Here is a 26,699-nt window from a genome sequence, read left to right as displayed (position 1 = left end):
GGCCCTACCCATGCATGTTCGGTCACCCTACCCACTTTCCGAGCCAGGCCCTGGGTCAGCTCATCGCCAAATTGGAGCTTTTTTGAACGACATAGCTTCGTTCAGAGAAACTCCAGCCACATCCATCACCATAAGTACCTGAGGCAAGAAAACAAGAGCTCCTAGGATGGTCAAGACTCATGAACTATTGCTATCATGAAGACTAAAAAGAGCGAAGAGTTTAACTTACTGCACAATCAGGAGATTAGAGTGCATGGTGAAAGCAAAGAGCTGGGCAAAGGAGCCGTGGATCGAGCGTATCATGCTAGCAGACTGTCTTTACTGGTTGAAGAATTGGCGCATAACATCAGCACAACAAGAAGAATAGGAAAATAATCCAGAAAAAGTAAATCTGTTAATAAGAATATCTATAAAATGAGAAATTGAAATGGGGGGGGGAGGGGGTAGCCGACTGAGTAGTTCTTACCACGTTGGTGATGAAAGCGATGAAAATGACCTCATCAAAAGCTGAATGCAAGATCGATACGGCTTATTCTTCATAACTGCAAAAGAGAAAACAGAAATCAGAATTAAGAAGGATTTTCAGACTCTCAATAGGAATAAGATTGACCATCACTCACCATAGGCAGAATAGGACTTGGGCTGACTCTCGGTGGCTAAAACCAAAGATTTGTCTCTCTCTTGCAATCTGTAGAGGCAAAAGATGATCCATTAAGATCATTTTTTAAAGGGGGAAAAAAAAGATATTTACACATTTAATAGATTGAGACGGCTTTTTACTAACCATGTCCACCACTGAGAAGATGGGAATGGAAATGAGTCAAAGTTCTCATACCAAGGTCGATCCTATATCATCGCTTGGAGGGTCTCTCGTCGTCCTCGTCATCAATAAGAATAGGAATAATCCAGAAAAAATATATCTGTTAATAAGAAAACCTATAAAATTATAAATCCGCCATTACTTGCATTTAATCTATTTATCAACAAGTTTGAAAGGGAGGTAACCAACTTTGTAGTTCTTACCATGCTGGTGATGAAAATGACCTCACCAAAAGCCGAAAGCAAGATCGATATGGATTATCCTCCGCAACTGCAAAAGAGAAAACAGGAAATCAGAATTAAAAAGGATTTTCAGACTCTCAATAGGAATAAGATTGGTCATCACTCACCATAGGCAGAAGAGGTCTTCGGCTCACTCTCGGTGGCTAAAACCAGAGATTTGTCTATCTCTTGCAATCTGTAGAGGCAAAAGATGATCCATTAGGATCATTTTTTAAAGAAAAAAAAAAGAGAAATTTACACATTTTGTAGATTGAGACGGCTTTTCACTCACCATGTCCACAATTGAGAAGATGGGAAAGACATCTACATTCGCCAATTTTTTAAAAATCTCCATCTTACGATGCACACACTGTTTGTAGATTTAAGACACAAGTTAGTTACAAGGAATAAGCAGAGAGCACAATCATTAACTTAAAAAAAATCCAATCTTTGGCCTGGAAATCTACTCAACACAGAATTTAACACCAACAAATCTACTCAACACAATAGTATAAAGACCCGAATTGCAGGCAATTCGTAATACCTAACAGGACTATGGCACGGACTTGGAAGCCTGCAGAGTACTATTGCAGACTACTTCATCCTGCAAAACAACGCAGAACATTGAACAGTTACCAAAATGTTAGAGAGTGACTGAGTTAGTCCATCAATAGTTAGTAAAATTAGTGAGGGAGCGAGTTAGTCTGTTAGTAGTTAATAAAGTTAGTAAGTGAGCGAGTCAGTATGTTAGTAGTTAGTAGTTAGAAGTTAGTAATCCCCTGCCCGATCCTAGCCCTACCCAGGTTCGGTCCCACCCCAATCCCGAGCCTAACCCTGCCCATGTTTGGTCACCCTACCCACTTTCCGAGCCAGGCCCCACCTAGGTCCGGTCCCCCATAAACCCTAAACCCCCATAACAATCCCACACCCTCGGACCCTCCATAGGCTTGCTAAAACAGTCCTTGCGTATTCTTGCACCTGAACCACAAAATACAATCAGTGTATAGAGGCACACTATTTCACAATTGGAACTACAAAAAAAAAAGAACCATTTTTTTGCATCAATATAAAAACGAATTTACCTCAACTGGATTGTCTACAAGAAGCTTCTCGACAGTACTCCAAATATGTCGTTTTTGGGTACTCGAAAGAATAAAGGTGTGCCTGCAATAAAGCCCCATAAACAAGCATAGTCAAAGATAAAGTCATGATGAATAAAGAGCTAGGGAATTCAGTCTCTGGTCAAAGAAGCACGGACTACTCACATGTACATAAAAGTTCCTTACTCGCTAATTGGAATCACCGGCCAATGAAAGTATCTTATTCCAGATTCCCATAGCATACAAAGGCGTAAAGCTGAATATTTGAGCACAGCACCAAAACACTAACTTCTATAGCTTAGCTTACCTGTCATAAGATCTAAATGATAAGATACACCTAACCAAATTCTCCGCTATATGTTTTTTTATCAATAACCTCTTTGTATTTGTATTGATGAAGGCAGAATTTTCCACTACTATTGGAAGCCACAAGCTAAAGGGATCGCAAATATGAACACTTACATGGGCAGATAACTCCTCCAAAAGTTTAAAATGAAGCTGGGTCTCCAGAATTGGCATCTTCAGTGGGTGAACTTCAATAAGCGCGGCTGGAGAGAGAGAGAGAGAGAGAGAGAGAGAGAGAGAGAGAGAGATAATTTAGATTACGTGTTCAAGGCTAAAACAGAGGTGGGTTCTGCAGATGAGTTTGCACAATAACAGCAGGCAATTCGGAATAGAATTAAGAAGGATTTTCAGAATCTCACTAGGAATAAAATTGGCCATCACTCACCTTAGGCAGAATAGGACTCAGGTTGACTCTCGGTGAATAAAACCAGAGATCTGTCTATCTCTTGCAATCTGTAGAGGCCAAAGATGATCCATTAAGATCATTTTTTAAAGGGAAAAAAAAAAATACACATTTTGTAGATTGAGACGGCTTTTTACTCGCCATGTCCACAACTGAGAAGATGGGAAAGACCTCTACATTCGCCAATTTCTTAAAAAGCTCCATCTTACGATGCACACCTTGTTTGTCGAATTAAGATACAAGTTAGTTACACGGAATAAGCAGAGAGCACAATCATTAACTTAAGAAAAATCCAATCTTTGGCCTGGAATTCTACTCAATACAGAATGTAACACCAACAATTCTACTCAACACAATAATGAAAAAAAAACAAATCCGAATAGCAGGCATTTCGGAATAGAATTAAGAAGGATTTTCAGACTCTCACTAGGAATAAGATTGACCATCACTCACCTTAGGCAGAATAGGACTCGGGTTGACTCTCGGTGGCTAAAACCAGAGATCTGTCTATCTCTTGCAATCTGTAGAGGCAAAAGATGATCCATTAAGATCATTTTTTAAATGATAAAGAGAAATTTACACATTTTGTAGATTGAGACGGCTTTTCACTCACCATGTCCACAACTGAGAAGATGGGAAAGACATCTACATTCACCAATTTCTTAAAAAGCTCCATCTTATGATGCACACCCTGTTTGTAGAATTAAGACACGAGTTAGTTACACGGAATAAGCATAGAGCACAATCATTAACTTAAAAAAATGCAATCTTTGGCCTGGAAATCTACTCAACTTAGAATTTAAAACCAAAAAATCTACTCAACACAATAATATAAAGACCCGAATTGCAGGCCATTCGTAATACCTAGCAGGACAATGGCACGGACTTGGAAGCATGCAGAGTATTATTGCAGACTACTTCATCCTGCAAAACAACGCAAAACATGGAACTGTTCCCAAAAAGTTAGCGAGCGAACGAGTTAGTCTGTTAGTCGTTAGTAAAATTAGTGAGTGAGCGAGTCAGTATGTTATAGTTAGTAGTTAGTAATTCCCTTCCTGAGCCTGAACCCACCCAGGTTTGGCCCTACCCCTATCCTGAGCCTAACCCTACCCACTTTCCGAGCCAGGCCCCACCTAGGCCTGGTCCCCCCACAACAATCCCACACCCTCGGACCCTCCATTGGCCTGCTAAAACAGTCGTTCAGTATTCTTGCACCTGAACCACAAAATACAATCAGTGTATAGAGGTACACTATTTCACAATTGGAACTACAAAAAAAGAAACTTTTTGCATCAATATAAAAACGAATTTACCTCAACTCGATCGTCTACAAGAAGATTCTCGACAGTACTCCAAATGTGTCGTTTTTCTGTACTCGAAAGAATGAATGTTTGCCTGCAATAAAGACCCATACACAAGCATAGTCACCACTATCATTATTAGACCATTAAACATATAGTCACCAATATAAGATTCAAAGAAGAAAGCTAGCAATAAGACTGACCTAGAAAATAAAACGAAGATATGTTTGGGTATAATGAAGTAAAAAGGGAACCCAAAAGCATAGCCTTTCTTTGGAAAAACGGAGTAAACATATGTGGTGGAGATTACCTTTCCAAAGGTAAAGAGGCGATCGATTTACTTGTTTAATGACCTTTTGTAAGACCGTGACTTTTCTCTTCTGCTCAGTGCAAAAACGGCATTTTAATCTCAGAATTCTGCCCAAAAAAAAGATTAATACGTAAATATATATATTTATTGCGTGTGTGTGTGAGCGAGAGAGAGAGAGAGAGAGAGAGAGAGAGAGAGAGAGAGAGAGGGGAACAACCAACCTTCATCAAAGCAGAACTCGGACATTGATCTTTCTGTGGTGTAGAACATAGATGGCAATAGAGCTATATTCATTCCCACTTTCCTCATTTCACTTTTTTCTTCTCTTTTCTTTTGCCTTCATTTTTTTTCTTTTAATTTTTTTTCCTTTTTCTCTATTTCTTTTTTTTTTTTGTAATCTCTCTCTTTTTTTTCCTTTTTTTACTTTTTTTTTTTTTCATTTTTGTTCCTTTTTGTTTTTTTTTTCTTTTCTTTATTAGCAATGCTTTACATTTCCGCTTGTGTTTCTCAGACACAACTTTTTTCTTCTTAGAACATCTTATCATTAGTTACTCTTCCAACTTATTCAGTCCTTCGGTTCAAGCGAGAGAGCCATATGTGATGCCATTGCTGCATGGTCAAAATGAAAAATAAAAATAAAAGTCAGACACCAAGTAACTGAATGGGATAAGCTAAGTATATCAGTTCACAAAAAAAACCAAACAATACCATTAAGTATCAAACAACTGTTATCCACATCATCGACTTCAGAATGCAGATCGGGTTCAACTGCATTGGACTGCATGGTGATATCAAACAGGGCCCCAAAATGCGATTAACTTGTCGAGGTTCTTCACAAGCAAATCCAGAACATCATTTTGACACAAATCTAACAAGAAAAAACAGGTCCCCAAAATCAGAATGATCAATTCATGATTATAAACAAATTGAAAGGGGGAAAACGGAGGCTTACAGATGTATGCCACGAACCTCAGTGTGGTGAAGAGAATCGATGGCTTTGGTGGAATTGAACGTAGCCAAATTCTTCACCGGTTTTCTTCAGCGAAAGAGAACATATTTTGCAACTAAGCGCTAATAATGGACACGTGTCTGATCCTATTTTCCTCTTTAATAGACTACATCAGTCCCATGTCCGCCTCGAGGATTTAAATCAAGTTTGAATATCTGCCCGTATCTGCAAAATAATTAAAGTTCAGAACTAGATTAAAAAACCTAGAATTCATTTTAAAAACATACTTGGACTAACCTTAGGTTTCGTAGATCAACGACGAAGAGGCAGAGGACGAGATGTGGACTCGGCAGCCTCATCTACAACACAGGCTCGAGCATTGTAGTTCACTGACTAATCCTTAATCAATTCCCACAGTGAACAAATTGTAGTTCACACATAAACACCACTCCCAGATCAGTAAAATCTACAAAGATAAAATTCAAGAAGTCCATTAATTGAATTATCAACACCAAAAAAAAAAAATTGATATGACATCATTAAAATGAGGCATAAGAAAAACGTACCATGGCGTAGGAGTTTCCATACTCTCGAATTGATTAGGGGAGTGGCGCAACAAGCGCTTTGTTCATTTTTCTTTTTTTTCTGTTGTTCTCTTCTCTCTATTTTTTCCTTTTCATGTACTATTTTAATTTTAATTTTTCATTTTTCTTCATTCTTTTTCAGTTTTCTTTTTCCTTTGCAATACTTGCATTTTTTTCACCTATATTCTCAGATACTTAAATACTCGGCGAGAACAGCAGATTTGTCACAACTGGAACTTTAAAAAAAAGGAACTTACCTCAACTTGGTTGGCTAAAAGAAACTTCTCAACAGTACAACAGATTCGTCGCTTTTCTGTAGTCGAAAGAATGAAGGTGTGACTATAATAGAGCCCCATAAACAAGCATAGTCAAGATAAAGATATGATGAATAAAGAGCTACAAAATATTTCAGGTTCTGGTCCAGAAAACTAAAGAGTACTCACCTGTATATAAAAGTTCCTTGTTTGCCGGTTTGAATCATTTGATCGAAAAAGAAAATGGGATAAAACCTCTAGTAGATGAGTTTCCCGTAACACCCTCCACTTCAGCAATTCAAAAGTAGCCTGGCCAAGGTAGAAAAGCCTTGGGTTGACGTTTCCTCACAATTGGAACTTCTCGAGCTGCCACCAAACTGCTGAAACATCCGCCCTGAGCTCCTCCTAGCCGCCGAGCTCGGCCACGAGCCCGACTGATCCATCTGGTTCAAGATCTGCAAGAGAGAGAGAGAGAGAGAGAGAACTAACCTGTAACCAGAGACGTTGAACTCTGGGCGACGCCTCTCCAAGCATGGCGTCTAAAACAAACATGGCAATGGAGCTCTCCCCAATCCCACTTTTCACATTTCACTTTTTTCTTTCTTTTTCTTTTCTTTTTTTCTTCTCTTTTTTATCTCTTTTATCCTTCATTTTTTTCTTCTTCTTTTTTCCTTCTATTGTTTTATTTTACATTTTTATTTTTTTTTCTTTTTTTGTTTGTTTCTTTTTTTTTTCCATTTCTTCCTCCAAACTCCTCATGCTTCCATCACCATCAGGAGGGCCAACTTGGCCTGGATTTAAGAACATAAATTAGTATCATATCCAAAATAACTAAATAAATGGAAGATAGTCTACCTTTCGTGAAGAAAACATCGAAATACTGCATGGTTTACCTTCTTTATCCTTTGGAGTACGATGACACAACAACTTTTATTAGATACTCTATTATAGCATATGACTTCAGCTTCCAAGCCTTCCTGGGATTTTTTTCCTGTGATTCACTCAAGTGAGAGAACTCGTCACTATAATTATTAGACCGTTACCTTTTGAGAGAGAAGGATAGACTCTGAGAAGACCAGAGATCGGGACAGGGGAACCGATTCTATCGTTTACGAGTAAGGACATTCGCCTCGAAAGAACTCTAAATCTTCTATCAGCAGCACTACATTATCCCATCCAATCTCTTGTATCTGGGTCAGAAATCAAGTCAAAATGATAAGGATCACAAGTCAGTTTTCAAGACACTTAAGATGCTTAACTAAACCATCCTATAAAAAATTTCAACAGCAAATTGCAAGGGAATTACTTACCATGATATCAGATGGATGGTGAGGATCAGCTACTCCAAGAGGTTAAAGTGCTGCTAAATGAGAACAATATCTGTGCAGTTGAGAACAATTAAAAAGATAGTGTTACGTAAATATTAATTCATTGTGTGTGTGTGTGTGTGTGTGTGTGAGAGAGAGAGAGAGAGAGAGAGAACTAACCTGTATCTAAGCATGGCGTTGAGTCTGACAAAAAAATAAATTAGGTAATTCTTGGATCTTGTCCGTCCCTGGTTCGATTCCACATGAACGCAACAATTGGGGCCACTAGGGTAGTCTCGTAGATTTTTTTCGGGTCTAACCCGAAAACCACAGTTATCATTCACAAAAAAAAAAAAAAGTTTCAGACTTTGATTAATACCCTTAGTGGAACTTTAGTAGAGCTGAAGTAGTAGGCATTTAGCTGAAGCTAAGGTACTGGCTTGGGCAGGCGTACAAGAAGATCGAGTCGAGCCAGGTGGAGGTGACCCGGTACGCGCTGATCTGGTGGCCGTGCTTCCTCCATCTGGTTCATCTGATCCTGAGCCAGGCCACGAGCCAGACTGGTCCATCTGGTTCAACATCTGCAACAGAGAGAGAGAGAGAGAGAGAGAGAGATAGAGAGAGAGAGACCAAACCTGTAACCAGAGACACTGAACCCCAAGCATGGAGCTTTGATTATTGGATCTTGTCCATCCTTGGTTCGATTCCACTTGGACACAACAACTGGGGCCACTAGGGTAGTCTCGAATATTTTTGTCGGGTCTAACTCGAAAACCACAGTTATCAAACACAAAAAAAAAAGTTTCAAACTTTGATTAATACCCTTTGGTCCGCGCTGATATGGAACGAGATCTTATCAGCGACGCGGAGCAAGAGCTTCTCGAGCTGCCGCCAAACTGCTGGAACATCCGCGTGATCCGGTGGCCGTGTTTCCTCCTCTGGTCCATCCGCGTGATCTGCAAGAGAGAGAGAGAGATAGAGAGAGAGACAGAGACAGAGAGAGCTAACCTGTAACCAGAGGCGTGTAAAACATAGATGGCAATCGAGCAATATTCCCCATTCTCACTTTCCACATTTCACTTTTTTCTTTTTCTTTTCTTTTTCCTTCTCTTTTTTTGTCTCTCTTTATTCTTCTTCTTTTTTTCTTTTTTTTTTCCTCAATTTTTTATTTTCCATTTCCATTTTTTTCCTTCTTTTTTTTCCTCTTTCATTTTTTTAGTTTTCCATTTCTTCCTCCAAACTCATCACCATCAGCAGGCACATTTACACTTCATCAATAAGTGCCCACCTTGTCACAACTGGAACTTTGAAAAAAGGAACTTACCTCAACTTGGTTGGCTGAGAAACTTCTCAACAGTACTCCAGATTCGCCGCTTTTCTGTAGTCGAAAGAATGAAGGTGTGCCTATAATAGAGCCCCATAAACAAGCATAGTCAAGATAAAGATATGATGAATAAAGAGTTCTGGTCCAGAAAACTAAAGAGTACTCACCTGTATATAAAAGTTCCTTGTTTGCCAGTTTAAATCATTTGATCGAAAAAGAAAATTGGATAAAACCTCTAGTAGATGAGTTTCCCGTAACACCCTCCACTTCAGAAATTCAAAAGTAGCCTGGCCAAGGTAGAAAAGCCTTGGGTTGACGTTTCCTCACAATTGGAACTTCTCGAGCTGCCACCAAACTGCTGAAACATCCGCCCTGAGCTCCTCCTAGCCGCCGAGCTCGGCCACGAGCCCGACTGATCCATCTGGTTCAAGATCTGCAAGAGAAAGAGAGAGAGAGAGAGAGAGAGAGAGAGAGAGAGAGAGAGAGAACTAACCTGTAACCAGAGACGTTGAACTCTGGGCGACGCCTCTCCAAGCATGGCGTCTAAAACAAACATGGCAATGGAGCTCTCCCCAATCCCACTTTTCACATTTCACTTTTTTCTTTCTTTTTCTTTTCTTTTTTTCTTCTCTTTTTTATCTCTTTTATCCTTCATTTTTTTCTTCTTCTTTTTTCCTTCTATTGTTTTATTTTACATTTTTCTTTTTTTGTTTGTTTCTTTTTTTTTCCATTTCTTCCTCCAAACTCCTCATCCTTCCATCACCATCAGGAGGGCACATGTACACTTTATCAATAAGTGCCACCTTGGCCTGGATTTAAGAACATAAATTAGCATCATATCCAAAATAACTAAATAAATGGAAGATAGTCTACCTTTTGTGAAGAAGACATAGAAGTACTGCATGGTTTACCTTCTTTTTCCTTTGGTGTGCGATGACACAACTACTTTTATTAGATGCTCTATTATAGCATATGATTTTAGCTTCAAAGCCTTCCTGGGATTTTTTTTTCCTGTGATTCACTCAAGTGAGAGAACTCGTCACTATAATTATTAGACCGTTACCTTTTGAGAGAGAATGATAGACTTTGAGAAGACCAGAGATCGGGGCAGGGGAACCGATTCTATCGTTTACGACTAAGGACATTCGCCTCGAAAGAACTCTAAATCTTCTCTCAGCAGAGCTACATTATCCCATCCAATCTCTTGTATCTGGGTCAGAAATCAAGTCAAAATGATAAGGATCACAAGTCAGTTTACAAGACACTTAAGATGCTAACTAAAACATCCTATAAAAACTTCAACAGCAAATTGCAAGGGAATTACTTACCATGATATCAGATGGATGGTGAAGATCAGCTACTCCAAGAGGTTAAAGTGCTTCTAAATGAGAATAATATCTGTGCAGTTGAGAATAAAAAAGATAGTGTTACGTAAATATATATTCATCGTGTTATGTGTGTGTGTGTGTGTGTGTGTGAGAGAGAGAGAGAGAGAGCTAACCTGTATCTAAGCATGGCGTTGAGTCTGTCCCTGGTTCGATTCCACTTGGACGCAACAACTGGGGCCACTAGGGTAGTCTCGTAGATTTTTGTCGGGTCTAACCCGAAAACCACAGTTATCAAACACAAAAAAAAAGTTTCAAACTTTGATTAATACCCTTAGTGGAACTTTAGTAGAGCTGAAGTAGTAGGCATTTAGCTGAATTTCGTAGAAAAAGAGATGTAAACGAAATGAATTTTGGGCACAGGCTGAAGCTGAAGTACGGGCTTGGGCAGGCGTACAAGAAGATCGAGTCGAGCCAGGCGGAGGCGACCAGGTTCGCGCTGATCTGGTGGCCAGGACACGAGCCAGACTGGTCCATCTGGTTCAAGATCTGCAACAGAGAGAGAGAGAGAGAGAGAGAGAGAGAGAGAGAGAGAGAACTAACCTGTAACCAGAGACACTGAACCCCAAGCGTGGAGCTTTCCCATTCCCACTTTCCACATTTCACTTTTATCTTTCTTTTTCGTTCTCCTTTTTTATTCTCTTTTATTCTTCATTTCTTTTTCTTTTTCTTTTTCTTTTACTTCTATTTTTTTATTTTCCATTTTCATTTTTTCTTCTTTTTTTTTTCCCTCTTTTTTTTTTTCCCTCTTTCATTCTCTTTTTTTTGTTTGTTTCTTTTTTTTCCATTTCTTCCTCCAAACTCCTCATCCTTCCATCACCATCAGGAGGCACATTTACACTTCATCAATAAGTGCCCACCTTGGCCTGGATTTAAGAACATAAATTAGTATCATCTCCAAAATAACAAAATAAATAGAAGCATATCTACCTTTTGTGAACATGACATCCAAGTACTGCATGGTTTACCTTCTTTGTGCATAGTGTACCTTCTTTATCCTTTGGAGTGCGATGACACAACAAAGTTTATTAGAGGCTCTATTATAGCATATGATTTCAGCTTCCAATTCTTCCTGGGATTTGCCCACTCACGTATTCCAAACTTTCTGAGAGAGAGAGAGAGAGTTATAACGAGTTGATGTGAGGCATAATAAAATATATCGCCATACCATAGTTTCCCAAGGCATCATTGATGCGAACAATGAGTATCAATAGAAATATCAACACCGAAAAAAAATTAATAAAAGGATCGAGATAAGAACAGTGTACCTTGGCGTAGGAGTGTTCATACTCCGTATTGATTAGGGGAGTGGAGCAAGCTTTTTTCTTCTTTTTTATTTTGTTTTCTTCTCCTTTTTTTTCCTTTTTTATAATATTTTTTTTATTTCTTTTTCTTACTCTATTTTTATATATGCTTTTTTCTGTTCTTTTATCTTCTCTTTTTTTAGTTTTATTTTTCCTTTTTCTGCAATACCTACATTTTTTCCTCTTGATTTCAGTTTCCTCCTGTTCTTGTACCCAAGCATCAAAATAGAGTCGGGTAGTGTATTTGGGCACACTATTTAACAATTGGAAATACTAAAGAAGGAACTTACCTCAACAAACTTTGTTGTGATACGGGCGAGCAGGCTGAGTGGCTTCCACGGAAAACAACTACCCATCAGAGAGACAAATAACAGTAAAAAAAAAAAGGATACTGTTTATTTAGCTTGTTTCTCATTCCAGTCAACATTGTGTGGGTATTCAAGGGGTCTGTCTGCTTGTACACAAACATGGTACAATTGAAGCCATCTAGAACTTCGTTGACAATCAGAGCAATCGCTTGGTCGTGAATGGACCTTTGATGTATGTGCTTCCGGGCAGAAAATCTTATAACCAAGACAAATAAAATTTTAGTATTTCATTTCACAGATGCATTTATCCAACATGAACATTGGATATCAAGCCGATTTTTTTTTTCCTGTGATCCACTCAAATGAGAGAACTCGTCACTATAATTATTAGACCGTTACCTTTAGAGAGAGAAGGATAGACTGAGAAGACCAGAGATCGGGGCAGGGGAACCGATTCTATTGTTTACGACTAAGGACATTCGCCTCGAAAGAACTCTAAATCTTCTCTCAGCAGCAATACATTATCCAATCCAATCTCTTGTATCTGAATCAGAGATCAAGTCAAAATGATAAGGATCACAAGTCAGTTTCAACACACTTAAGATGCTAACTAAAACTTCCTATAGAAGACTTCATCAGCAAATGGCAAGGGAATTACTTACCATAATATCAGATGGATGGTGAGGATCAGCTACTCCAAGAGGTTTAAGTGCTTCTCATGGCGCTAAAGAAGAACTATATCTGTGCAGTTGAGAACAATAAAAAAGATAGTGTTACGTAAATATATATTCAACGTGTGTGTGTGTGTGTGAGAGAGAGAGAGAGAGAGAGAGAACTAACCTGTATCGAAGCATGGCGTTGAGTCCGACAAAAAAAAAGGTAATTCTTGGATCTTGTCCGTCCTTGGTTCGATTCCACTTGGACGCAACAACTGGGGCCACTAGGGTAGTCTCGTATATTTTTGTCGGGTCTAACCTGAAAACCACAGTTATCAAACACAAAAAAAAGTTTCAAACTTTGATTAATACCCTTTGGTTCGCGCTGATATGGAACGAGATCTTATCAGCGACGCGGGGCAAGAGCTTCTCAAGCTGCCGCCAGACTGCTGGAACATCCGCGTGATCCGGTGGCCGTGCTTCCTCCTCGGGTCCATCTGCGTGATCTGCAAGAGAGAGAGAGAGAACTAACCTGTAACCAGAGGCGTGTAAAACATAAATGGCAATCGAGCATTCCCCATTCCAACTTTCCACATTTCACTTTTTTCTTTCTTTTTCTTTCTTTTTCTTTTCTTTTTCCTTCTCTTTTTTTGTCTCTCTTTATTTTTCTTTTTTTTCCTCAATTTTTCATTTTCCATTTCCATTTTTTTCCTTCTTTTTTTTTTTCCATGTCTTCCTCCAAACTCCTCATTCTTCCATCACCATCAGGAGAAACAAGTACACGTTATCAATAAGTGCCCACCTTGGCCTGGATTTAAGAACATAATTCAGTATCATCTCCAAAATAACTAAATAAATGGAAGTATATCTATCTTTCACGAAGAAGACATATAATTTTACTGCACGGTTTACCTTTTTTATCGTTTGGAGTGCGATGACACAACAAAGTTTATTAGAGGCTCTATCATAGCATATAATCTCAGCTTCCAATCCTTCCTGGGATTTGCCCACTCATCGTATTCCAAACTTTCTGAGAGAGAGAGAGAGGTATAATGAGTTGATGTGAGGCATAATAATATATATCGCCGTACCATAGTTTCCAAAGGCATCCATGATGCAAACAATGAGTATCAATAGGATATTGTCGTCCGGCTCCTCTGTTATGTTTCTGCTCAATTTTCAAACACCATTTCAGGAACAAATAGCACTATGTTAAACATATTCTAATAATACCATTATCTAATTAGCTAAGACCATGAATGTATGCTATTAGTTATAAACAAATTGAAGGGGGAAAAGGGAAGCTTACCTATGTATGCCATGAACCTCAATATGGTGAAGAGAATAAATGGCTTTGGTAAAATTGGACGAAGCCCAACTCTTCACTGATCCTGTTTTCTTCAGCGAAAGAGAACATATCTTGCAACCAAGCTCTAGTAAGGGAAACATTTCTAATTCCTGTTCTGCTCTTTGAGACTACATCAGTCTCATGTCCCCCTCGAATATTTGAATCAAGTTTGAATATCTGCCCACGTCTGCAAAATAATTAAAGTTCAAAACTAGATTAAAAAACCTAGACTTGATTTCGAAAAGATGTCAGGACAATCCTCACTTTTCACATATCAAAAACGAAAGAGGCAGCGGGCGAAATGTGGACTCGGCAGCCTTCTCTGCAGCACAAACTCGAGCACTGCAGTTCACTGACTAGTCCTGAATCTGTAAAATCTACAAACATAAAATTCAAGAAGCCCATTAATTGATTTTTTTTTTTTTGAAACTCGAACAACTTATATTGATGAAGGCAAAAGCCAAAATACAAAAGAAAGATCTGTGGAGTCACCGAGATCAGCCCACAGAAGAACAACCATTAATTGAATTATCAAGACAGAAAAGAAACAAAAAAACAAAAAAAAACAAAAACAAAAAAACTTGATATGACATCATTAAAAGGATAGAGATACGGACAATACCTTGCCGTGGGGTGTCCATACTCTCGAATTGATACGGTACTGGCGCAACAAGAGTTCTGTTTTTTTTCATCATGTCCTTAAATACTCCGCGAGAACAGCAGCTATGCGTTCTTAAAACCTAAGCCACAAAAATTCAGTCATATGTATATGGGCACACTATTTCACAATAAGAACTAAAAAAGAAGGAACTTACCTCAACTTGGTTGGCTACAAGAAACTTCTCAACAGTACCCTAGAATTTTTCTTTTCTTTTCCCTCCACTTTTTTTCTTTTTCTTTTTTTCCTTTCCTTCTGTTTTTTTCATTTCTTTTTTTTTCTTTTTTTTTTCCTTCTATTTTTTTTCTTTTCCTCTTCCTTTTTTTTTTAGTTTTCCATTTCTTCCTCCAAACTCATCATCCTTCCATCACCATCAGTAGCCACATGTACACGTTATCAATAAATGCCCACCTTGGCCTGGATTAAAGAACAAAATTTAGCATCATCTCCAAAATAACTACATAAATTGAAGCATATCTAACTTTTATGAAGACGACATATAAAAGTACTGCACGGTTTACCTTCTTTATCCTTTGGAGTGCGATGACAAAACAAAGTTTATTGGAGGCTCTATTATAGCAGATGATTCCAGCATCTAAGCCTGCCTGTGATTTGCCCATTCAACGTATTTCAAACTTCCTGAGAGAGAGAGGGTTGATGTGAGGCATTTCTTGATGGTTAGATGATATCAGGCAAGCAAGGCAAAACAACTTGAAACGAAGAATCTATACGCAAGAGAGTCACTTTCAAGTGCTCTTTCTCTGAGCCTTTTACTTCTTTTTCTTTAACTTTGATCATCAAAACAAAAATAATAATAACAAAAAACAAATAAAATTCAGGAAAACGTGCCTGGATTTTGGCAGGAGATAATGGGTTATTGATGGTGGTGGTGACTCTTCTGCATCCGAGACGCATGACCCTCGAACTCACTCAATCTTGCGTCTCTCTCTCTCTCTCTCTCTTTCTCTCTCTCTCTCTCTCTTCTTTGGGCCATACATGGTATTCCAAACTTCCTGCCCAAGAGAAAGAAAGAGAAGCATACAACGAGAGCAATGAGTAGTATTAGTTCCAGTGCATAATAACCTGTATCAAGTCATTAGTTCCAGTGCATAATAACCTGTATCAAGTCATTAGTTCCAGTGCAACAACGTACCTTGTGTCGGACTGTACATGATTTCGAAACAGCTTCGAGCTTCACGTAGGGGCGGATTGGCTTCACTGGTCCCGTTTTCTTCGGAAAAGAGAATATAGAAACGTTTCTAATTCTGGTTTTCCTCTCTGAGACTACATCAGTCTCATGTCCGCCTCGTGGATTTGAAATAAATTTAAATATCTGCCCACATCTGAAAAATTACTGAAGTTTAGAACTAGATTAAAAGCCTACTTAATTTTCGAAAATATGCAAGGACAAACCTCAGTTTTCGCTGATAGACGGCGACGAGGCAGTGGACAGAATGTGGACTCGGCAGCCTTCTCTACAACACAGGCTCGAACATTGTTGTTCACTGATTAATCCTTTTATATTCCCATAATGAACACATTGTCTTCACACATCAATTCCACTCCCAAATCTGTAAACTCTACGACAATAAAATTCCAGAAGCCCATTAATTGAATTATCAACACAGAAGAAAAAAATTGATATGGCATCATTTTGTTCTTTTTTCTTCTTTTTTCTTTACTCTTTTTCTTTTCTTTTTTATACTATTTTTATTTTATTTTTTCCTTTTTCTTTATCCTTTTTTCTTCTTTTTTCAGTTTTGTTCTTCTTTTTTCCTTTTTTGCAATACTTGCCTTTTTTTTCCTCCTATTTTCTCAGATAACACCAGCTTCAGCACACAACTATTTACACCAATCAGAGAATGGAAAATAAAAAAGGGGCAGTTTATTTACATTGCTTCTCATTCTGCTCTCTATTTTGTACGTTTTTCTGTTGCCCGTCTGTAGTACGCAGAGATGATACAATTGAAGCCATCGAGAACTTCGTTGAGAATCAGAGCAATTGCTTGGTCGTAGATGGACATTTGCGGTACTTCCGGGCAGAAAACCTTATAAACAAGACAAATAAAAGTTATAATTTTGTTTCACACATGTATAAGCTAGCACTACTGACCTAGAAAATAAAACGAAAATTCGTTTGGGTATAATAAAGTAAAAGAGGATCCCAAAAGTATAGCATTGCTTAGGAAAATCTGAAATGAAAGACCGCGGAGATTACCTTGCCAAAGGTGAAGAGGCAATCAATTTACTTTTTTAACGACCTTTTGCAAGACCTTGACTTCTCTGGTCCCATTTTCTTCAGCGAAACAGAACATATAAATGTTTCTCATTCCGTTTTTCTATCTGAGACTACACCAGTCTCATGTCTGCCTCAAGGATTTGAATTAAATTTGAATAGCCCACATCAGAAAAATAATTAAAGTTCAGATTTAGATTAAAAAACCTAGACTTAATTTTCGAAAACGTTCCAGGACAAACCTGAGTTTTCGAAGATAGACGACAACGAGGCAGTGGACAGAATGTGGACTCAGCAGCCTCCTCTACAGGATGGAGCATAGTATTTCATGTCACAGAGAACACATTGTAGTTCACACATCAATCCCACTCCAAAATCTGTAAACTCTGCAAAGATAAAATTCCAGTAGCCCATTAATTGAATTATCAAGACAGAAAAAAAAATTGATACGACATCATTAAAAGGATAGAGATAAGAACAATGTACCTTGGCGTAGGAGTGTCCATACTCTCGAATTGATTAGGGGAGTGGCGCAACAATTGTTTTGTTCTTTTTTCTTCTTTTTTCATTTGTTTTCTTCTCTTTTTTTTTTCCTTTTTTTACTCTTTTTTTTTCTTCTTCCTTTTTTTTATCATTTTTTTTTCTTCTCTTTTTCAGTTTTCTTAGTCCTTTTTCGCATTACTTAATTTTTTTTTCTTCTTGTTTTCAGTTTCCTCCTGTTCTTGTACCTGAGCCACAAAATATAGTCAGAGAGAGTATATGGGGCACTATTTCACAATTGGAAATATTAAAGAAGGAAATTACCTCAACCTGGTTGGCTAAAACATAGGTGGATTGTGGAGATAAGTTTGTACTTGATATAACCTCGTGGCTTGTGATAAGGGCGAGCAGGCTGAGTGGCTTCCAAGGAAAACAACAACCAATCAGAGAGAGACAAATGACAGTAAAAAAAAAGGAGGCTGTTTATTTACCTTGTTTCTCATTCCAGTCTGCATTGTGTGGGTATACAAGGGGTCTGTCTGCTTGTACACAAACATGGTACAATTTAAGCCATCTAGAACTTCGTTGACAATCAGAGCAATCGCTTGGTCGTGAATGGACCTTTGATGTATGTGCTTCCGGGCAGAAAACCTTATAACCAAGACAAATAAAATTTTAATATTTCGTTTCACGGATGCATACATTGGATATCAAGCTGATTGTTTTTCCTGGGATTCACTCAAGTGAGAGAACTCGTCACTATAATTATTAAGACCGTTACCTTTTGAGAGAGAAGGATACACTCTGAGAAGACCAGAGAATGGGGCAGGGGAACTGATTCTATCGATTACGAGTAAGGACATACGCCTCGAAAGAACTTGAGATCTTCGCTCAGCAGCACTATATTATCCCATCCAATCTTTTGTATCTGGGTCAGAGATCAAGTCAAAATGATAAGGATCACAAGTCAGTTTCAACACTTAAGATGCTAACTAAAACCTTCTATAGAAGACTTCAACAGCTAATTGCAAGGGAATTACTTACCATAATATCGGATGCATGGTGAAGATCAGCTACTCCAAGAGGTTAAAGTGCTGCCTGTGGCGCCAAAGGAGGACAATATCTGTGCAGTTGAGAACAATCAAAAAGAAAGAAACCGCTTGATTAAAAACACCTAATGATGTCAACCAAATCGAGAGAGAGAGAGAGAGAGAGTAGAGAGAGAGCCTGCAATCGGACCTTAAAAGCCGAGGCAGTGCTGGGTGGCTGTTGTTAAAGCATAAAAACAATTCATTACAGCCTTTGGGACGTCAGTCATCTGCGCTCAGATATCTATTAAAAAAAGATTGTTACGTAAATATATATTAACTATGTGTGTGTGTGAGAGAGAGAGAGAGAGAGATAACTAACCTGTATCGATGCAGAACTTAGACGTTGAAATCTGGGCGACGTCTCTCCAAGCGTGGCATGAAGAACAGAGATGGCAACGGACCAATCCCCATTCCCACTTTCCATATTTCACTTTTTCTCTTTTCCGATTCTTTTTCCTTTTTTTTTCTTTTCCTTTCCTCCGCTTTTTTTCTTTTTCTTTTTCTTTTTCTTTTTTTTTCCTTCTATTTTTTTTTTCTTTTCCTATTTCGTTTTCTTTTTTTTTCTTTTCTCATTTTTTTCTTCTTTTTTTTTTTTCTTTTCCCTTCTCTTTCTTTTTTTCTTTCCGTTTTTTTTTTTATTTTTTTATTCTTTTTTTTTCCTCTTTCATTTTTTTTCCATTACCATCAAGAGGTACAAGTACACATTATCAATAAGTGCCCACCTTGGCCTGGATTTAAGAATATAAATTAGTATCATCTCCAAAATAACGAAATAAATGGAAGCATATCTACCTTTTGTGAAGAAGACATCAAAGTACTGCATGGTTTACCTTCTTTATCCTTTGGAGTGCGATGACACGACAAAGTTTACTAGAGGCTCTATTATAGCATATGATTTCAGCTTCCAAGCCTTCCTGGGATTCGCCCACTCATCGTATTCCAAACTTTCTGAGAGAGAGAGAGAGGTATAATGAGTTGATGTGAGGCATAATAATATATATCTCCATACCATAGTTTCCAAAGGCATCCATGATGCAAACAATGAGTATCAATAGGATATTGTCGTCCGGCTTCTCTATTACGTTTCTGCTCAATTTTCAAACACCATTTCAGGAACAAATAGCACTATGTTAAACATATTCTAATAATACCAATATCTAATTAGCTAAGACCATGAATGTATGCTATTAGTTATAAACAAATAGAATGGGGAAAAGGGAAGCCAACATATGTATTCCATGAACCTCGGTAAGGTGAAGAGAACAGATGGCTTTGGTAAAATTGGACGAAGCCCAACTCTAGTAATGGAAACGTTTCTAATTTCTGTTCTGCTCTTTGAGACTACATCAGTCTCATGTCCCCCCTTGAAGATTTGAATCAAGTTTGAATACCTGCCCACATCTTTAAAATAATTAAAGTTCAAAACTAGATTAAATAACCTAGTCTTGATTTCGAAAAAGATGTCAGGACAAACCTCACTTTTCGCATATCAAAAACGAAGAGGCAGCGGACAGAATGTGGACTCGGCAGCCTTCTCTACAACACAAGCTCGAGCACTGTAGTTCACAGACTAATCGTTATTATATTCCCATGATTAACACATTAAAGTTCACACATCAATCCCACTCCTGAATCTGTACCTCTTGTTTTTTAGGGGAACTGATTCTATCGTTTACAAGTAAGGACATTCGCCTCGAAAGAACTTGAGATCTTCGCTCAGCAGCACTATATTATCCCATCCAATCTTTTGTATCTGGGTCAGAGATCAAGTCAAAATGATAAGGATCACATGTCAGTTTTCAAGACACTTAAGATGCTAACTAGAACTTCCTATAGAAGATTTCAACAGCAAATTGCAAGGGAATTACTTACCATAATATCAGATGAAGGGTGAGGATCAGCTACTCCAAGAGGTTAAAGTGCTGCTTGATTAAAAAGCAGAACAATATCTGTGCAGTTGAGAACAATCAAAAAGAAAGAAACTGCTTGATTAAAAAAGATCTAATGATATCAACCAAATCGAGAGAGAGATAGAAAAGAGAGAGCCTGCAATCGGACCTTGAATGCCGAGCCAGTGCTGGGTGGCCGTTGTTAAAGCATTAAAACAATTTCATGACAGTCTTTGGGACATCAGTCAACTTCGCTCAAAGATCTATGAAAAAAATATTGTTACGTAAATATATATTCATTGTGTGTGGGTGTGTGTGGGAGAGAGAGAGAGAGAGAGAGAGAGAGAACTAACCTGTATCGATGTTGAACTTAGACGATGAAATCTAGGAGACGTGTCTTCAAGCATGGCATTTAGAACTTAGGCAATGCGCCTATCCCCATTCCCACTTCCCATATTTCACTGTTTCTCTTTTTATCTATTCTTTTTCCTTCTTTTTTTTTTTCTTTTCTTTTCTTTTTTTTTCCTTCTATTTTTTATCTTTTCCTCTTTCGTATTTTTTTTTCTCGTTTTTTTTTTCTTCTTTTTTTTTTCTTTTCTTTTCCCTTCTCTGTTCTTTTTTTTTCGTTTCCTCAAGTTTTTTCTTTTCTTTTTTTGTTCTTCTATTTTTTTCTTTTCCTCTCCCATTTTTTTTTTCGTTTTCCATTTCTTCCTCCAAACTCATCATCCTTCCATCACCATCAGGAGGCACATGTACACATTATCAATAAGTGCCCACCTTGGCCTGGATTTAAGAACATAAATTAGTATCATCTCCAGTCCCGATGTTTCTTTTTAAAAAAAAACCTTAGTATCATCTCCAAAATAACGAAATAAATGGAAGCATATCTACCTTTTATGAAGAACACATCAAAGTACTGCACGGTTTACCTTTTTTATCCTTTGGAGTGCGATGACACAACAAAGTTAATTAGAGGCTCTATCATAGCATATGATTTCAGCTTCCAAGCCTTCCCGGGATTTGCCCACTCATCGTATTCCAAACTTTCTGAGAGAGAGAAAGAGGTATAATAAGTTGATGTGAGGCATAATAAAATATATCGTCATACCATAGTTTCCCAAGGCATCCATGATGCGAAGAATGAGTATCAATAGGATATGGGAATCCGGCTTCTCTGCTATATTTCTGCCCTATGTTCAAACACCATTTCAGGAACAAAACATATTTTAATAATACCATTAAGAATAAAATTTAGCATCATCTCCAAAATTACTAAATAAATGGAAGCATATCTAACTTTTATGAAGACGACATATAAAAGTACTGCACGGTTTACCTTCTTTATCCTTTGGAGTGCGATGACACAACAAAGTTTATTGGAGGCTCTATTATAGCAGATGATTCCAGCTTCTAAGCCTGCCTGTGATTTGCCAACTCATCGTATTTCAAACTTCCTGAGAGAGAGAGGGTTGATGTGAGGCATTTCTGGATGGTTAGATGAAATCGGGCATGCAAGACAAAACACCTTGAAACGAAAAATTTATACGCAAGAAAGTCACTTTCAAGTGCTCTTTCTCTCTGAGCCTTTTGATTCTTTATCTTTAACATTGATCATCAAAACAAAAATAATAATAACAAAAAACAAATAAAATTTGAATATCTGCCCACATCTGCAAAATAATTAAAGTTCGTACTTAAGATTAAAAACCTAGACTTAATTTTCGAAAACATTCCAGGACAAACCTCAGCTTTCTAAAATAGACGACGGCGAGGCGGTGGGCGGAATGTAGACTTGGCAGCCTTCTCTACAACACAGGCTCGAACATTGTAGTTCACTGAGTTATCCCACTCCCGAATCTGTAAACTCTACGAAGATAAAATTCCAGAAGCCCATTAATTGAATTATCAACACAGAAGAAAAAAATTTGATATGGCATCATTAAAAGGAAAGAGATAAGAAAAACTTACCTTGGCGTACAAGTGTCCGTACTCTTGAATTGCGTAGGGGAGTGGCGCAACAAGCATTTTGTTCTTTTTTTTTTCCTTTTTTTGTTTTATTTTCTCTTTTTTTTTCCTTTCTCCTTTTTTCTTTTTTCTTTTTTTTCCTTCTGTTTTTTTTTTTCCTTTTTTGCAATACTTAATTTTTTTTTTCAGAAGATGTTCTCCAACTCCATTAACCTATGAATTGCCAAACAACCAATAAGACTTAAAGCCATTGAACAAAAAGAGTTTACATGTACTCAAGAGGTATGAAACAATAATAAATATATAACACAAAAAACCTTCCAAGACGGACACTTAAAGCAGAAAGGATGGCTTCTTTGAGATGGTCCTTCGTAAAAGTGTAGGACTGCCATAACTAATCGCAGTTGATAACGTTTTCAGTTGGTAATCAATTGCTGCTTCAACTTTTTTGAACTGGAGAAACTGAAGGTTTCGCATGTGATGCAAACGCTGAGTTTAACCTTTGGTAACAGCAGAAATTTAGCATGGCATCAAATCATTATAATAATGACACTAGAAAAGAACAAACCTTCGGATATCAGATATTCCGCCAAATCCAGTAGGTGGTTATCCTTTCAGATACTCTGCAATTGCACCAGGAAGAATGTTTGTTTTGAGAATCGTGGAAACCTTCTTCAAAGCATGTATTTTAAATAATGGAAGAAGTAAAATACTGTAAAATACTATTGCGGATATAATATACTATGGACGGAAATAATATCTAAACTGTAACCTGATTAAACAAGGGTCTGGAATAACAATAAACCTTGGCGTGGGATTTTCTTTTATGTATAGGAAGAGATCTTCTGAAGAGGACCGTTAGTGCCTGATTCCATCTTCTAAGCCTGCCTGTGATTTTCCCATTCCTCGTATTTCAAACTTCCTGAGAGAGAGAGAGAGAGTGGGTTGATGTGAGGCATCTCTGGATGGTTTAATGAAATCGGGCAAGCAAGACAAAACACCTTGAAACGAAGAATCTATACGCAAGAGAGTCATTTTCAAGTGCTCTTTCTCTGAGCCTTTTGCTTCTTTTTCTTTAACAATGATCATCAAAATAAAAATAATAATTACAAAAAAAAAAAAAAAAAAATCTGCCCACATCTGCAAAATAATTGAAGTTCATAACTAGATTCAAAACCTAAATTTAATTTTCGAAAACATGCAAGGACAAACCTCAGCTTTCTAAAATAGACGACGGCGAGGCAGTGGACGGAATGTGGACTCGACAGCCTTCTCTACAACACAGCCTTCTCTACACTTCACACAACAATCCGACTCCCGAATCTGTAAACTCTATGAAGATATAATTCCAGAAGCCCATTAATTGAATTATCAACACAAGAAAAAAAAAATTGATATGGCATCATTAAAAGGAAAGAGATAAAAACAACGTACCTTGGCATAGGAGTGTCCGTACTCTCGAATTGCGTAGTGGAGTGGCGCAACAAGCGTTTTGTTCTTTTTTTCTTCCTTTTTTTGTTTTCTTTTCTCTTTTTTTTTTTCTTTTTTTATACATTTTTATTTATTTTTACTTTTTCCCTTTTTTTCCCCTTTTTTTTCTTCCTTTTTTAGCAATACTTTTTTTTTTCAGAAGATGATCTCCAACTCCATTAACCTATGAATTGCCAAACAACCAATAAGACTTAGAGTCATTGGACAAAAAGAGTTTACATGTACTCAGAGGTATGAAAAAATAACAAATATATAACCCAAAACCTTCCAAGACGGACACTTAAAGCAGAAAGGATACTTCTTTGAGAAGGTCCTTCGTAAAAGTGTAGAACTTCCATAACTAATCGCAGTGGACAACGTTTTCAGTTGGTAATCAATTGTTGCTTCAACTTTTTAGAACTGGAGAAACTGAAGGTTTTGCTTGTGATGCAAACGCTGAGTTTAACATCTGGTAACAACAAAAATTTAGCATGGCATCAAATCATTATAATAATGACACTAGAAAAGAACGAACCTTCGGATATCAGATATTCCGCCAAATCCAGTAGCAGGTTTTCCTTTCAGATACTCTGCAATTGCACCAAGAAGAATGTTTGTTCTGACAACCGTGGAAACCTTCTTCAAAGCCTGTATTTTAAATAAACGAAGAAGTAAAATACTGATATAATATACTGTGGACGGAAATAATATCCAAACTGTAACCTGATTAAACAAGGGTCTGGAATAACAACATACCTTGGCGTGGGATTTTCTTTTATGTATAGGAAGAGATCTTCTGAAGAGGACAGTTAGTACCTGAGACAGGGAAACAATTCATTGAATATGATTTCTAGTAACTACCAAGGTAAGATGCTAACAACAAGCTCCTATAATAAGTAAGCCAATCAGAAAATTGAAGGAAGTCAAAGGTGAGAATCCTAAGACTATGCACAAACCATAATGAAGAGGCGTTCGGGAAAGAGCAAGTAATGTACCTGTTTCAGTGGTTGTGGGTTAACTCATCGCCACACTAGAGCTTCACATACCGGAAAATGGCATGTGCACCGAACCCTCTACCCCAAAATAAAACCTAAACAAAAGTGCAAGTGTTACCAGAAAATCCATTATTTCAATTAGCATAGATACTTTGAAAAATATTTCAAGATAGAATTTAATATGAAGTTCTTTCTACAAAATCCTATTAACTTGGAACGTTTAACATAACATGCGCTATTAATCAAGAATGTGCTATACCTTTCCATTGGAAGAAAACATATTCATTAGACAAACTCCGGTCGATATACCTCATCAAAAATCATCCCTGTCACAGCCCATGTCCTGCAAAGACAAGATATTACAGACAATCAAGTACGAGAACTGTCGCAGATAACAGATAATTTAAAACCATACTAGACACACATGACATGGTCTAATCAAACTCTTACCTTCTTAAGAGCTAATCTTTGAAAATTCACAACTTACTCGAGCAACTGACATTAGAACCAACGACTCTCTGCATTCAGTGCCATCGTGGAACCTCTACTCTTCTCTGCAATTTGATTCGAGTAAAAATTCTAATCACCCTAGAAACTAAAAATAGGAATTGAAATAAAAAGTGGAAAATAAGATTACCGATTTCTCTGTTATCCTCCTCCTATTTTCGCTTCGGAGATGACCAGACCGGGCATGGACGACGCAGAACACCTGCGAGAAGAAAAGCCTAGGGGAGTTAAACGTAGAACAAAGAACTGAAAGATACCCATCTCGAAAAACAAGAGATCCAAACTCTTGAACTCAGAAAAAGAAATATTTGAAATAAGAATCATTTTCCAAGTGAGCAAGATATTTGATTAAGGATGAACAAAAGTCTTCTATTAATAACAACAAGAAAATACAAAAATTATCAACAAAAAAAATGATGAAAAAAATTCATGGAGACGGATTGTTACCTTTTGGGAGAGAAGGATAGACACAGAGAAGAGCAGAGAGGCAAGGGAATCGATTTGATCATAAATTTGTAAGGGACTTAAACAAAATTCCTATACAAAGTAAGCCTTGATCAGAAAAGGACTTTTGCTATTGATTCATCGCAAATCGGTCTTTTATATATCGAACGATATTCCAAGAGATTTTACCTTTACCCTCTCGACCGCAACCAGATTCCAGTGCTAACGATCCACTCCGCAGAACAAAGATGGAAAACCCGACTCATGCTAGCATCATCAACATTCGAAGGTTTCGTGTTAGGGTTAGGGTTAGGGTTAAAATTAGGACAAACGTTAGAATCTCAAATCAGCGGAAAAGATCGTCGGGAAATGATAAGGTGATCGGAGAAGGTACATACCGACGAAGGAAGACAACAACAGAGAGCGAGAATGTTACAATTCTCGATCGCCGCACTTTCTCGGTGAAGGGTTTCCTTCTAGGGTTTCGCATTTCTTGACACTCTCTCTCTCTCTCTGAAATTAGGACCAACGATAGAATCTCAAATCAACGGAAACGATCGTCGGGAAACGATAAGGTGATCGCAGAAGGTACCTACCGACGAAGGAAGACAACAACAGAGAGAACGAGAATGTTACAATTCTCGATCGCCGCGCTTTCTCGGTGAAAGATTTCCTTCTAGGGTTTCGCATTTCTTGACACTCTCTCTCTCTAAAAACTTACTCTCACTCTCCGACTCTCTCTTTGTCTTATTTTTAGTTTTATTTTTGGCGCTATAAACACAAAATCGCGGTGACTATTTTTTCCTGGGCCGAGTGGGCCCAAATCTTGTACACGCGGTATTATGCCAGCTGTCTTAAGATGTAATTAGTTTCCTTTTTTATTTTAGATCAGTGTACATTTGCTTGGTCTTCAAGTCACACCTAGCATTAATTATTACTTTCCTTTTTTACGTTCAGTTCAGAGCTGCTTTGTCTTCAAGTCACACCTAGCATTAATTATTACTTTCCTTTTTTACGTTCAGTTCAGAGCTGCTTTGTCTTCAAG

General features: G+C 37.7%; 1 long non-coding RNA gene across 50 annotated transcripts; it reads right to left on the bottom strand.

The window, feature by feature from the left end:
* Window positions 1-17: 17 nt before the first annotated feature.
* On the bottom strand, window positions 18-26,418 carry LOC149406255 (uncharacterized). Of its 50 annotated transcripts, XR_016301278.1 has the most exons (79): window positions 26,251-26,418; window positions 26,053-26,167; window positions 25,844-25,921; window positions 25,658-25,747; window positions 25,341-25,412; window positions 25,191-25,257; window positions 24,963-25,046; window positions 24,704-24,798; window positions 24,465-24,524; window positions 24,244-24,356; window positions 23,994-24,177; window positions 23,673-23,892; window positions 23,451-23,570; window positions 23,044-23,160; window positions 22,807-22,861; window positions 22,556-22,738; window positions 22,242-22,451; window positions 22,017-22,139; window positions 21,610-21,727; window positions 21,203-21,320; window positions 20,627-21,056; window positions 20,443-20,536; window positions 20,257-20,333; window positions 20,025-20,137; window positions 19,859-19,940; window positions 19,215-19,785; window positions 18,704-19,112; window positions 18,533-18,625; window positions 18,338-18,416; window positions 18,075-18,221; window positions 17,785-17,944; window positions 17,618-17,713; window positions 17,300-17,541; window positions 17,056-17,199; window positions 16,796-16,943; window positions 16,471-16,625; window positions 15,991-16,157; window positions 15,731-15,920; window positions 15,423-15,590; window positions 15,099-15,212; window positions 14,735-14,994; window positions 14,542-14,659; window positions 14,184-14,296; window positions 13,881-14,106; window positions 13,484-13,739; window positions 12,756-13,379; window positions 12,578-12,656; window positions 12,315-12,459; window positions 11,572-12,170; window positions 11,292-11,408; window positions 10,420-11,169; window positions 10,247-10,316; window positions 9,086-10,128; window positions 7,775-8,998; window positions 7,598-7,667; window positions 6,477-7,477; window positions 5,747-6,372; window positions 5,470-5,674; window positions 5,209-5,368; window positions 4,722-5,109; window positions 4,501-4,607; window positions 4,203-4,284; window positions 3,754-4,104; window positions 3,503-3,580; window positions 3,343-3,410; window positions 3,027-3,107; window positions 2,872-2,939; window positions 2,604-2,689; window positions 2,307-2,448; window positions 2,124-2,205; window positions 1,586-2,019; window positions 1,334-1,411; window positions 1,170-1,237; window positions 1,024-1,090; window positions 785-920; window positions 621-688; window positions 467-542; window positions 230-321; window positions 18-138 (listed from the first exon to the last, which is right to left on the bottom strand). It is a non-coding gene; the product is annotated as an uncharacterized LOC149406255 (long non-coding RNA). The 50 variants fall into 50 exon arrangements; XR_016300976.1 differs by having other exon boundaries at window positions 5,747-5,915; window positions 6,016-6,372; window positions 10,420-12,170; XR_016301087.1 differs by having other exon boundaries at window positions 5,747-5,915; window positions 6,291-6,372; window positions 10,420-12,170.
* Between the last annotated feature and the right edge of the window lie 281 nt (window positions 26,419-26,699).

Source organism: Urtica dioica, chromosome 1 (assembly GCF_054948205.1).
Source record: "Urtica dioica subsp. dioica isolate 48M chromosome 1, U.dioica_male_clone48M_v1_H2, whole genome shotgun sequence".
NCBI classification, from domain to species: domain Eukaryota; kingdom Viridiplantae; phylum Streptophyta; class Magnoliopsida; order Rosales; family Urticaceae; genus Urtica; species Urtica dioica.
This window is presented reverse-complemented; position numbering and strand designations above follow the sequence as displayed.